General features: G+C 47.6%; 1 protein-coding gene across 2 annotated transcripts in view; it reads right to left on the bottom strand.

Annotated features, from left to right (window-relative positions):
* The window catches only part of GLDC (glycine decarboxylase), a 188,413-nt gene that overhangs the window by 122,638 nt on the left and 51,208 nt on the right, over positions 1–14,567 (bottom strand). The window lies entirely within an intron of this gene.

Below are 14,567 nucleotides of genomic sequence, written 5' to 3'. Positions count from 1 at the left end.
CAACTTTGCCTCAGGACATATTTACCGATTTCGCTTAGGTCAGGGGTCAAAGGTCAATTAGTGCAAAAATCGATAATATGCGAGAGCTGGAGGTGGCAGAGTTAAAGATGCTGCGATCCTCGTTGGGAGTGACGAGGATGGACAGGATAAGGAATGAGTATATTAGAGGGACAGCGCAGGTTGGACGGTTTGGAGACAAAGTGAGAGAGGCAAGATTGAGATGGTTTGGAAATGTGCACAGGAGGGAAGCGGAGTATATCGGGAGAAGGATGCTGAGGATGGAGCCCACAGGCAGGAGGAGAAGAGGAAGGCCAAAGAAGAGGTTCATGGATGCGGTGAGGGTGAACCTGCGGGCGGTTGGAGTGTCAATGGAAGATGTGGAGGATAGAGCGAAATGGAGACGGTTGATCCGCTGTGGCGACCCCTAACGGGAGCAGCCGAAAGAAGAAGAAGAAGATCCATATATATATATATATATATATATATATATATATATATATATATATATATACATATATATATATATATATATATATATATATATATATATATATATATATATATATATATATATATATATATATATATATATATATATATATATATATATATATATATATATATATATATATATATATATATATATATTAGTGCGGGCCCGTAGGTGCGTGCCAGTATGTGCAGCTTCATTCCTTCGCTCTCATAAACGACGACTGGATTGGGCATTGTTTCAATGATGTCGGACCAACCGTATCCTAAATGGCCTTAACTTGGGAAACACCTGGGAAACATACTCAGGTCCCCAACGAAGAAGAAATGTGACGCCCCTCTCTCTCGCCCCCCCTCGCTCCCCCTAGTCTCGCACCTCCTCTCTCCCCCGTCCTCTCTTGCCCCTCTCTCTCGCCCCTCTCTCTCACCCGCCCCCTCTCTCCCCCTCTCTTGAATTGTGACGCCCCTCTCTCTCACCCCCTCTCTCCCTCCCCTCTCTCGCCCCCTCTCTTGTCCTCCTCTCTCCCACTCTCTTGCCCCACTCTCGCCCTCTCTCCCCCCTCCTCTCTCATCCCTCTCTCTGTAAATGTATTCACAAAAAAACAAATAAATAAAGAAATAAACATTAATAGTGACGTCAAATAAACTCCCCTGAGTCTCGCCCCTCCTCTCTCCTCCCTTCTCTCTCGCCCCTCTCTCTCGTTCCTACTCTAACCGCCCCCCTCTCACCCCCCTCCCCTGCCCGCTCTCTCGCCCCCTCCTCTCTCAAATTGTGACGCCCCCTCTCTCTCTCACCCCGCCCCCCCAAACCTTGGGATTAATTCATAATTTGAACAATCAATTCAAACCTTGGAAAAAAACAGCTTTCAAACCCTGGGAAACGGCTGAAACGGATGAAGAACGATATCAAACCTTGAAAAGGCACATTTTTCCCAGCGTCAATTTTCCCCAGCATCAATTGTGACGTCATATCAAACGAAGAAGAAGAATAATTGTGACGTCAATCGTGCAAAAAAAAAAGAATAATAAATAAATAAACATTAATTGTGACATCATTCATGATGTCATAGCACCGTGTCCTGTCATTGGTTGACAGATAAATGGCCCAAACTTGGGAACCGCTCGTCCGATTGATATCAAACCTCGAAAAGGCACATCTGTGGGTCCCCGGCAATATTCCTGGCAAGTTTCAATCAGATCGGACCGGCGGTCGTTGAGAAACGGCGGTCGCATACAGACAGACAGACAGACAGACACACAGAGATTGCTGGAATTATAGATAGGTATATATATATATATATATATATATATATATATATATGTGTGGATATAGGTATATATATGTATATATATATATATATATATATATATATATATATATATATATATATGTGTGGATATAGGTATATATATGTGTATATAGGTATATATATATATATATATATATATATATATATATATATATATATATATATATATATATATATATATATATATATATATATACACATATATATATATACATATACATATAAATATATATATATACATATATATATATATATATATATATATATATATATATATATATATATATATATATATATATGTGTGGATATAGGTATATATATGTGTATATAGGTATATATATATATATATATATATATATATATATATATATATATATATATATATATATATATATATATATATATATATACATATATATACCTATATCCATATATATATATATATATACATATATATATATATATATATGTATATATATATATATATATATATATATATATATATATATATATATATATATATATATATGTTGTTGTTCATCTTTCGGCTGCTCCCGTTAGGGGTCGCCACAGCGGATCATCCGTTATGATCCGCATACTGATTTGGCACAGGTTTTACGCCGGATGCCCTTCCTGACGCAACCCTGGTCGCCTCTTACGACACAGGGATCAGGATTTGGGTTTCGCCATGATTCCGGGCTGCTCTACACCCTGCCCAGTGCAGAGCCCCCGTCCTCGAGCGATCCTCCAACCCAAGCCTCCGAGTAGCCGGATTACAGGCGCACGCCACTACGCCCGGTATATATATATATATATATATATATATATATATATATATATATATATATATATATATATATATATATATATATAGGTCAGGTCAGGTATGGGAGCATGTGCCAGAACAGCACGTCGCTGCGTCCACTTTCCGCCGGTACTCCAGGGGCCTCCGTCTGGCCATCCCCCAGGCAGATGCCAGGCCCATCCCCATCTCCTTGAGATGATGGTCAACCTGTTGCAACCATGAGGCACGTGGTCGACCCACTGGCCTCCTCCACTCATGAGACTCCCTCGCTGAGAGAGTCTGGTGAGCAGGATCAGAGTCAGGAAAACGAGCCACATGTCCATACAGCCGCAACTGACGCTCACGGACTATGCCGGTAACAAATCTCATCCGAGTCTCTCTCAGCAAGTGCTCGTTGGACACAAAATCCGACCAGCGATAGCCAAGGATTCTCCGAAGAGACCTGGTACCAAAGGAATTAAGTCTCCGTCTCAGAGCCTTGGTCAGAGTCCAAGTCTCACACCCATAGAGCAAGACTGGAAGTACCAAGGACCTGAAGACTCGGACTTTCGTCCTCCCGCACAGGTACCGACAGCGCCACACCCCATGATACAGTGAATCCATGACTCCCCAGGCCCGTCCCAGACGTCTATTGACCTCTGACTCGCAGCCAGCAGAGACATGAATATCACTGCCAAGGTAAGTGAATCTCTCCACGACCTCAACATCCTCACCACAAACAGACACAGACAGGACAGCAGCATCCAAGATGTCACCGAAAGCCTGGATCTTAGTTTTGACCCAAGAAACGCGTAATCCCAACGGCTCCGACTAATCATTCAGCACCTCGAGGGCCCCCAAGAGGATGTCTAAAGTCTCCGCAAAGATGACTGCATCATCTGCAAAGTCAAGGTCCGAGATCTTGACATTCCCAAATGACGCACCGCAACTTGATCTCTCCGACATCCTCCCTAGAATCCAGTCCATACAAGTGCTGAAAAGTGTGGGGGCAAGTACACATCCCTGACGAACTCCAGTAACAACTGGAAATAAGTCAGAGATGGTACCACCACACTTCACAGCACTCTCAGTACCAGAGTAGAGTTCAGACATCAGATCGATCAGTTTTGGTGGCACACCACGAAGACCAAGAATCCTCCAGAGGACATCCCGATTCACTGAATCGAACGCTTTACAGAGATCAACATAGGCTGCAAGCAGCCCCTGCCGAAACTCTCGTCTGCGTTCGGTGAGGACACGAAATGCAAGGATACGGTCAATCGTTGACCTCTTTGGTGTAAAGCCTGACTGCTCTGAACGCTGGTGCTGAAGCAGATGGTGGCGAACCCTATCGAGAATTATCCGAGCAAAGACCTTGCCAGGCACTGAGAGCAGCGTCACCCCTCGGTAGTTGTTGCAGTCTTGGCGATCACCCTTCCCTTTCCAGAGAGGGACAACAAGGCCCCTCTTCCAGTCAGTTGGGATGATGCCTGTGTTCCAGGCAGAGCACAAAACTGCATGCAACGACACGAGTGCAGCATTTCCACCAGCCTTGAGAAGTTCGGCATGGATGCCACAGATCCCTGGAGCTTTGCCCCGTTTCAACCGGTTCACCGCAGCCCGTGTTTCCACAAGCGTAGGTGGACCACAGTTGATTCGAGGGTCAGCAACAGGGATTGTAACACCCTTGACGTCCAACTCGACAGTTGGGGGATCAGCCTGGTACAACCGCTCAAAGTAACCGGCCCAGCGGGCCTTCACTTCAGACTCCTCTGTCAAGAGCCTACCACTCTCTGCTCGAACTGTAGTGCTCCGAGGGATGGGCTTGGATGAACGTAATGCGCGAATTCCCCTGTAAGCGGGACGAGAATCACCTGTCCACAGGTGATGCTCTACCCCCTCACGGATTCCTCGCACATAGGCCTCCTTGTCCACCCTCAGTGCATGTACAGTTTTACGCCTCAGCTCCCTGAACAGCTCAGCTCTGCCATTCAGCCTGTCCCTGCGACTCTGGTCAATGGTATCCAGTGTCCCTTGAGAGACAAAATTCTTCTTTGCCCTGCGGTGAGCTCCAAGGCATCCACTGGCAACATCAAGGACGGTGGTCTTGAAGGCGCTCCACAACTCTTCAGGACCCCCCAAAGCACCCAGACCCCCCAAGTGTCCACTCAGCCTGTTCGCAAACTCCTCAGCTACTCTCTCATCCCTGAGCTTGGCAACATCCAGCCTCGGCTGGGATGGTACCATTCTCCAGGATTTAAGGTGCAGCTTTAGAGTTGCTACAACAAGCCTGTGGTCAGTATTGAGGAACGGAGCACTCCGGTAGACCCTGCAGTTCTGGATCATCCTCCAACGACCGTCAATGAGGACATGGTCAATCTCCTTTGCCACACCGCCAGCGTTGGAATACCAAGTCCAGCGATGAGCTTGTGGGTGCTGAAACCATGAACTGGCCACCCTAAGTCCATGACTTCTTGCCAAGTCAAGGAACTTCATGCCATTCTGGTTCATAGTTCCTGACCCATGGGGACCAACACACACCTCATAACCGTCCCTATCAGTTCCAGTCGATGCATTGAAATCCCCCAAGACTAGAAGTGTATCTCGTCTGGGGCACTGATCAACCACAGACTCGAGTGTGGCGTAGAATGCATCCTTCACGGTGAGATCACTCGCCTCAGTCGGAGCATAAACAGAGACCAGGGAAATGACACCTAAGGAGTGACGAATCCTTAATCTCATAATACGCTCGTTGACCGGTGTTACCTCAATTATCATTGGGGTCAGCTTATTGGACACAGCTACAGCAACTCCTTGGGTATGGTAACCATCAGAGCGACCAGACCAATAGTAGGTGTAACCACCCACCATTATCTCGCCGCAATCCGGTCTCCGAACCTCAGAGAGAGCTGCAATCCCGATGTCCAAACGATTGAGCTCAGATGATAACAGGGACAGGTGATCATCCTCTCTTAGGGATAGGACATTCCAGACACCCACCCGAAGGGACCGCCTCAGGTTAACCCAAGGAGACCGCCGTCTGGTGGACAACACCTCAGCACCACTCCGACACACTCTCCCGCAATCTGACCCAGGGATGTTACCCCGTGGTTTCCCTCCTATCAAAGATTGGGGGTCCCGAAGGCTTTGCCCCAATCCCGTCATCCGGTGAGCTGCCCTGCGAAGGGAAGCTGCACAAGAGGTACTCCCACGGAGTGGGTTTTCAGATTTTTTTGCGTTTTTGCGTTTTGCGGAATGAAGGGTTTTACGGTGGCCGGAGTGCAAATCCTGCCACCAACCTCCTAATAAGAAGTGACCCAACTGCAGGAGGACGTCCGCAGACACAGTTGGGCACTAGATATGGATGGCCGTTTGCTCACAAGGAGCTCCTCCGCCCTTTGACAGGTTTTGTTTTTAATCCTGCTGGGTGTCCTTATCCAAACACCCTCCTCACCAGAAAACCTTGTGGGGGAGACGGTTTAGTCGCCGACAACCCGACCATGGAACAGGTTAGTACAGGATTACATGGTACCTGTAGCAGGTCACAGATCGAACCTGACCTGACAGACCTATATATATATATATGTGTGTGTGTGTATATATGTATATATGTATATATATATATATATATATATATATATATATATGTATATATATATATATATATATATATATATATATATATATATATATATATATATACATATGTGTATATCTCAATTATAATACCAAGCTTGCACACTAAAAACTCGGCTCGCCGTCACACGATCCCTATGAAATTGTTGTGGCACTTAGCGGAAATGCCGATAATGTTTGGGAAGTCTTGGCGTTCCATAGTACCACTTGCATTTTGCATAATGCATATTTTTGTCATTCTCCGTGTACGGTCTTTCGTCTGCTACCAGCTATGTTGTACTGCTATCCCGTGCATGTGCACGGGTATTGCTAGTGTATATATATATATATATATATATATATATATATATATATATATATATATATATATATATATATGTTGAGAGATTGCATCTCTCCCAAGCTGAGAATAGCCATTTGTTAGCAGAATTACTTTTTAACAATCAAAAGTAAAATAAAGAGCCAAAGGCATTCATTGTAGAGCACTCTTAACAGCTTCAGTTCTTGGCTGTGTTAAAAGCCAAAGCATGTAGTCTCTTTCTTTGTGACACGGCTGAGCAACTGGCTTTTATTACCCTTCTAAAAACCTTGAGCCAAGAGAAGCCCGATCGTAAATCAACCTTGAGCCAAGGAAGCTTGGTCATAAACAAGCCTCGAGCCGAAGGAGACTCGATCGTAAATCAGTGCCATTTGACACAGCACAACAGCTGCTTCCACTTTCCAAGGAGTGGAATAAGGAAATGAAGGTAAAGGCTCTTAAAAAGTAATCCGTCTTCCTGACTCCCTGGCCGGATAATGACCAAACCAGATGGCTTTTAGAGCCCAAAGGGAGGAAATCAGCACCTGGCTTTTACCCATTGGAGGAAATTGATCTTTGTGAAACAAAGTCTCAATAGAAAGCAGTGATGGGAGCTGGGCCAATCTTGAAACCAGATGGTCCCACAAGGGGCAGGACAAATTGTATATAAGGCAAGCCAGAGTGCCAAGCTCGGAGAGTTAGATTGAGCTGGACTACTGTGGGTATTCTGTGTCTCTCAATATCTCTCCATGCATACATGTTTGGTGTGAATTAAAGCTCTTCTCTACCAAGACCATACGTGTGGACAGCCCTCGATCTCAATCAGCGGTGCAACGTGGTCTCAACATTTGGCGTAGTCGGCAGGATAAGACAGACCAAGGAGGAAGGCGAGACTGCCCTGGTGAGACAAAGGAGGACAGAAGCCGGCCGGCTTAGAGATAAGGTAAGAAGAACTGCCTCTTTTCTCGCACCAGGGCATACAAGTTCGCTGCTCTTTGTGATCTGTCCTTATCTTAAAAGAACAAGGGGGAGAAGGAGCTTTTTTACACATCAAAAGGGGGTACCCCTGGGAGGGTTAAGGGTCCATTGCGAGGTTGAGGGAAACCCAGGAAGGGGCAACCCAAGAACATCTCGGGACAGGGTCCAATGGGAGATTCCGTTGAGAGATTGAGTGTGCGGCAGGTGTGCCAGGGAGTGTGAGGGTCCGTGGAAAGGTGAAAGACGCCCGACCCAGCCCGAGATCACCTCCAGGCAGGAAACACTGTCCCGACCCAAGAAATACTCTAGGAAGGACCAAGGGAAATGGGGAATAAGCTTGTGAAACCAAAGTCGGATAAAAATGCACCACCCACGAATACCGTGGCGGGAATGATGTATGAAAAATATGGAATTAAGTCATGTACTCAATTGGCATTGTGGTATTAGTGGACAAAACAGGACGCACACCCATTCCCGAGATGGGGTTCCTTAAGAGCAGAAATTATAGATAACTTGTCATGCCGATTAGAACAATGGATTAGAATAAAGTGATAAGTTAGAACCAGAGCCAGACCTTGAAGCTTGCAAATTATGGGAGGAAGAGGTCCTCCAAGTAAGTGAAGTGGCTAGAAATTTGGTAAAGCGGAAACTGTTGGAATTAGAAACACAGGTTAAAGAATTGCCACAACAAGGGATTGAGATTACTCCCGCCCCTGTAACTGCCTCCGAAACGGTGGTACAAGGGCGGGAAGCTCAGGGAAGTAATGCAAGTAATCCATCTGGATATGTTAATAACACACCAAGTTTGTATCCGAACCTGGAAGGTACGGGGTTGATGGCCACAGCCTCTGCCTTCCCGGTTCAAGAGGTAACTCCGGAGGTGTCAGGATTACAGCCCCAGCCAGCTCAGTCAGTGTACCGACCGTTTAAAGAAAGCGAATTAAGATCAATGAAGGAAAGAGTGTTAGATCAGGGAAGAAATGCAGGAGCAATAAAGGAATTAATATCGCAGTGGGTTGAGGCACACCGCTGCACACATAACGACATTGGGGTGTTATGTCAAGCCATGTTGTCTCCATATGTGTGCAGAAAGCTCAGGAAGGTGCTGAGTGGACAGCGGATGAACCAGCAGAATGCACCAACGCAGATCGGCAAAGTAAGCGATGGCGCCTGTATGATGAGATTGAAACAGCGTTGCGACCGCCAGCACTAGATTGGGATAAGATTTATGAAACAAAGCAACGTCAAGGGGAACGGGCATCCGAATTCATGGATCGATTAATTCAGACACTCTTACAATATGGGGGTTTTCAAGTTGAGGGAGACATACCGCAGCGAACATTGACAAACTTCGTAATGGAAGGGCTCAGGCCTCAAATTAGGAAGCAATTAAAGTATGTACTGTTTGGTTGGCAGGGCAAAGAGGCAAGTCAGATTTGTATAGCGGCTGATCAATGTTTGGACCGAGTGGAAGAAAGGGAAAACGCAAAGGCAAAAATTAAAGACGAAGTGTTGCAGATGGTGTTGTTAGACAAAGCAGTAGAAAAAAGAAATGATAAGGATTGGAGAAAGTGGGAACTGGAGGAAGATGACACAGACTCGGAAGAGGAAGCAGCCAGACAATGGGGACGACTAAGGAGAGTTCTGCAAAGACCCCCACCAGCAGCACAGGACGAACGGCCCAAGAGAGGGAGTGGAAGAAACAAAAATTGGACACAAGCGCCACCACAGACCCGCTCAAGAACTGCAGCAAGCCAAGGGCAGGTACAACCAACAGTGCCGCAAGTATGTTTCCAGTGCGGACAACCAGGACATTGGAAAAGGGATTGCCCCCAAAGACGACGATCGGGGTTCCAGCAGGAAGGAGGATCAAACCAACCGCAGGATGGTAGGTCATATTGACAGACCGCGGGTGGCCTCGTGGTGGAAGGAGCGATGCTGACATTAACACCAACAGAAGAGCCGACCTACATTCTGGATGTCTCAGGTAAGAAACTTTCCTTTTTAGTTGACACGGGAGCCACTCACTCTACTATTGCAGCCAAAGAGCTGCCAGGGGTTGAAAAATCCAATGCTAATGTACAAGTAGTAGGGTTAGGGGGCAAGATACAGACATTAAGTGCAACGACACAATTACCAGTAAGATGTGGACCTTTGCAGGAAAAACACACTTTCCTTCTCACAACCATTACACTGGTGAATCTGTTAGGCAGGGACTTGTTGTGTAAGTTGGGATGTACGATAGCATGCACAAACAAAGGGGTTTTTGTCGATATTCCCCGGGATAAAACACATTCAGCAATGATGATTTTGATCAGGTGTCAGGTCAGGTTCGATCTGTGACCTGCTACAGGTACCATGTAAACCTGTACTAACCTGTTCCATGGTCGGGTTGTCGGCGACTAAACCGTCTCCCCCACCAGGTTTTCTGGTGAGGAGGGTGTTTGGATATGGACACCCAGCAGGATTAAAAACAAAACCTGTCAAAGGGCGGAGGAGCTCCTTGTGAGCCAACGGCCATCCATATCTAGTGCCCAACTGTGTCTGCGGACGTCCTCCTGCAGTTGGGTCACTTCTTATTAGGAGGTTGGTGGCAGGATTTGCACTCCGGCCACCATAAAACCCTTCATTCCCCAAAACGCAAAAACGCAAAAAAATCTGAAAACCCACTCAGTGGGAGTACCTCCTGTGCAGCTTCCCTTCGCAGGGCAGCTCACCGGATGACGGGATTGGGGCAAAGCCTTCGGGACCCCCAATCTTTGATAGGAGGGAAACCACGGGGTACCATCCCTGGGTCAGATTGCGGGAGAGTGTGTCGGAGTGGTGCTGAGGTGTCGTCCACCAGACGGCGGTCTCCTTGGGTTAACCTGAGGCGGTCCCTTCGGGTGGGTGCCTGGAATGTCCTATCCCTAAGAGAGGATGATCACCTGTCTCTGTTATCATCTGAGCTCAAGCGTTTGGACATCGGGATTGCAGCTCTCTCTGAGGTTCGGAGACCGGATTGCGGAGAGATAATGGTGGGTGGTTACACCTACTATTGGTCTGGTCGCTTTGATGGTTACCATACCCAAGGAGTTGCTGTAGCTGTGTCCAATAAGCTGACCCCAATGATAATTGAGGTAACACCGGTCAACGAGCGTATTATGAGATTAAGGATTCGTCACTCCTTAGGTGTTATTTCCCTGGTCTCTGTTTATGCTCCGACTGAGGCGAGTGATCTCACCGTGAAGGATGCATTCTACGCCACACTCGAGTCTGTGGTTGATCAATGCCCCAGACGAGATACACTACTAGTCTTGGGGGATTTCAATGCATCGACTGGAACTGATAGGGACGGTTATGAGGTGTGTGTTGGTCCCCATGGGTCAGGAACTATGAACCAGAATGGCACTAAGTTCCTTGACTTTGCAAGAAGTCATGGACTTAGGGTGGCTGGTTCATGGTTTCAGCGCCCACAAGCTCATCGCTGGACTTGGTATTCCAACGCTGGCGGTGTGGCAAAGGAGATTGACCATGTCCTCATTGACGGTCGTTGGAGGATGATACAGAACTGCAGGGTCTACCGGAGTGCTCAGTTCCTCAATACTGACCACAGGCTTGTTGTAGCAACTCTAAAGCTGCACCTTAAATCCTGGAGAATGGCACCATCCCAGCCGAGGCTGGATGTTGCCAAGCTCAGGGATGAGAGAGTAGCTGAGGAGTTTGCGAACAGGCTGAGTGGACACTTGGGGGGTCTGGGTGCTTTGGGGGGTCCTGAAGAGTTGTGGAGCGCCTTCAAGACCACCATCCTTGATGTTGCCGGTGGATGCCTTGGAGCTCACGGCAGGGCAAAGAAGAATTTTGTCTCTCAAGGGACACTGGATACCATTGACCAGAGTCGCAGGGGCAGGCTGAATGGCAGAGCTGAGCTGTTCAGGGAGCTGAGGCGTAAAACTGTACGTGCACTGAGGGTGGACAAGGAGGCCTATGTGCGAGGAATCTGTGAGGGGGTACAGCATCACCTGTGGACAGTTGATTCTCATCCCGCTTACAGGGGAATTCGTGCATTACGTTCATCCAAGCCCATCCCTCGGAGCACTACAGTTCGAGCAGAGAGTGGTAGGCTCTTGACAGAGGAGTCTGAAGTGAAGGCCCGCTGGGCCGGTTACTTTGAGCGGTTGTACCAGGCTGATCCCCCAACTGTCGAGTTGGACGTCAAGGGTGTTACAATCCCTGTTGCTGACCCTCGAATCAACTGTGGTCCACCTACGCTTGTGGAAACACGGGCTGTGGTGAACCAGTTGAAACGGGGCAAAGCTCCAGGGATCTGTGGCATCCATGCCGAACTTCTCAAGGCTGGTGGAAATGCTGCACTCGTGTCGTTGCATGCAGTTTTGTGCTCTACCTGGAACACAGGCATCATCCCAACTGACTGGAAGAGGGGCCTTGTTGTCCCTCTCTGGAAAGGGAAGGGTGATCGCCAAGACTGCAACAACTACCGAGGGGTGACGCTGCTCTCAGTGCCCGGCAAGGTCTTTGCTCGGATAATTCTCGATAGGGTTCGCCACCATCTGCTTGAGCACCAGCGTCCAGAGCAGTCAGGCTTTACACCAAAGAGGTCAACGATTGACCGTATCCTTGCACTTCGTGTCCTCACCGAACGCAGATGAGAGTTTCGGCAGGGGCTGCTTGCAGCCTATGTTGATCTCTGTAAAGTGTTCGATTCAGTGAATCGGGATGTCCTCTGGAGGATTCTTGGTCTTCGTGGGGTGCCACCAAAGCTGATCGATCTGATGTCTGAACTCTACTCTGGTACTGAGAGTGCTGTGAAGTGTGGTGGTACCATGTCTGACTTATTTCCAGTTGTTACTGGAGTTCGTCAGGGATGTGTACTTGCCCCCACACTTTTCAGCACTTGTATGGACTGGATTTTAGGGAGGATGTCGGAGAGATCAAGTTGGGGTGCGTCATTTGGGAATGTCAAGATCTCGGACCTTGACTTTGCAGATGGTGCAGTCATCTTTGCGGAGACTTTAGACATCCTCTTGGGGGCCCTCGAGGTGCTGAATGAGGAGTCGGAGCCATTGGGATTACGGGTTTCTTGGGTCAAAACTAAGATCCAGGCTTTCGGTGACATCTTGGATGCTGCTGTCCTGTCTGTGTCTGTTTGTGGTGAGGATGTTCAGGTCGTGGAGAGATTCACTTACCTTGGCAGTGATATTCATGTCTCTGCTGGCTGCGAGTCAGAGGTCAATAGACGTCTGGGTCGGGCCTGGGGAGTCATGGATTCACTGGATCATGGGGTGTGGCGCTGCCGGTACCTGTGCGGGAGGACGAAAGTCCGAGTCTTCAGGTCCTTGGTACTTCCAGTCTTGCTCTATGGGTGCGAGACTTGGACTCTGACCAAGGATCTGAGACGGAGACTTAATTCCTTTGGTACCAGGTCTCTTCGGAGAATCCTTGGCTATCGCTGGTCGGATTTTGTGTCCAACGAGCGGTTGCTGAGAGAGACTCGGATGAGATTTGTTACCTGCATAGTCCGTGAGCGTCAGTTGCGGCTGTATGGACATGTGGCTCGTTTTCCTGACTCTGATCCTGCTCACCAGATTCTCTCAGCGAGGGAGTCTCATGAGTGGAGGAGGCCAGTGGGTCGACCACGTGCCTCATGGTTGCAACAGGTTGACCATCATCTCAAGGAGATGGGGATGGGCCTGGCATCTGCCTGGGGGATGGCCAGACGGAGGCCCCTGGAGTACTGGCGGAAAGTGGACGCAGCGACATGCTGTTCTGGCACATGCTCCCATACCTGACCTGACCTGATTTTGATGACACCGCACCCAGTTGTCTATTGGTGGAGGCTGCCAAGACAGCCGATTAGTGATGTTTTGATATGTTTAAATGCAATCTTAGCCGAAAGTAAGGAAATGCAAATGTGGCTAGACAATGCACAAGTAATGACACACACCTACTATGATCCCCCACATTGTACAATCTATTATGATGCGAATGGAAATGATGTTGAATTTGCAGAGAAAATTGCTCCGCATCTGGAAACACACAATGCTTTACTGATTTGCCATTTGATGATTGGTAGGGAAGGTGTTGCAATGGAGGTTAAGCTCATGGAAACCCAAAGGCAATTGATAAAATACCCGCCGGGAGTGACCTCGCATGTGACAATAACTACGGCAAGGGGGTATCACCCGAAGGATTTGGGTTTTATGGGTCATCGCCTGCAGGGGGCAGTATTGACCTGCATGACAACAGTGTTGCATTGGCAAATGCATAAGCTTGCGAATGATGAAGGGTGGATTTGTGATTTTCAGGAACAGATGTTACGAGGATTGGTGGAGGAGGTTAATCTACCACCTAAGCACGAGATGATGATGGAAATGGCAAATGAAACAGGAAACAAAGAAAGTTTGATAGAAAAAGTCCCGCAAGAACTGTGGACCCGACATGACAATGATGTGGGCCGTATCATTGGGGCAACGCCCCTAGTGGTTAAACTGAAATCTAGAATGCCTTGGCCGAATGTGCATCAATACCCTCTCCGAAAAGAGGCTGAGGCCGGGATAGCACCAGTAATTGAATCCTTGAAGGAACAAGGTATAATTGTAGAAGTTTCAAGTCCATGTAACACGCCTATACTGCCAGTGAAAAAGCCACAGAAGAATAAGTGGAGATTTGTCCAGGACTTACGGGAAGTAAATGAGGTGATTCAAAGTATCCACCCCGTGGTACCGAGTGCAGAGGGGTTGATAACGTCTATACCTGCAAGCTCCACCCATTTTACTGTCATTGATTTATGTTCTGCGTTTTTCTCCGTACCCATTGATAAGGAATCGTAGTTTTTGTTTGCCTTCACATACAAGGGCCGTCAATATACATGGACGGTGTTGCCACAGGGGTTCGCTGATAGTCCCACTTTGTTTTCACGTGCTTTGCATAAAGATTTGGAAGATATTGTCCTCGAGGGTAAATCAGTGCTGCTACAATATGTGGATGACTTGCTAATTTGCTCCCCAAACAAAGCAGCGTGTGAAACATACGCTGCAGCTGCTACAGGCATTGGCAAGGAAAGGCCACAAGG

Source organism: Eptatretus burgeri, chromosome 6 (assembly GCF_056783735.1).
Source record: "Eptatretus burgeri isolate ZD-2024b chromosome 6, Ebu_testis_v1, whole genome shotgun sequence".
In the NCBI taxonomy this organism is placed as follows: Eukaryota; Metazoa; Chordata; class Myxini; order Myxiniformes; family Myxinidae; genus Eptatretus; species Eptatretus burgeri.
Note: the sequence above shows the minus strand (reverse complement) of the source record. Positions and strands in the feature narration are given on the sequence as shown.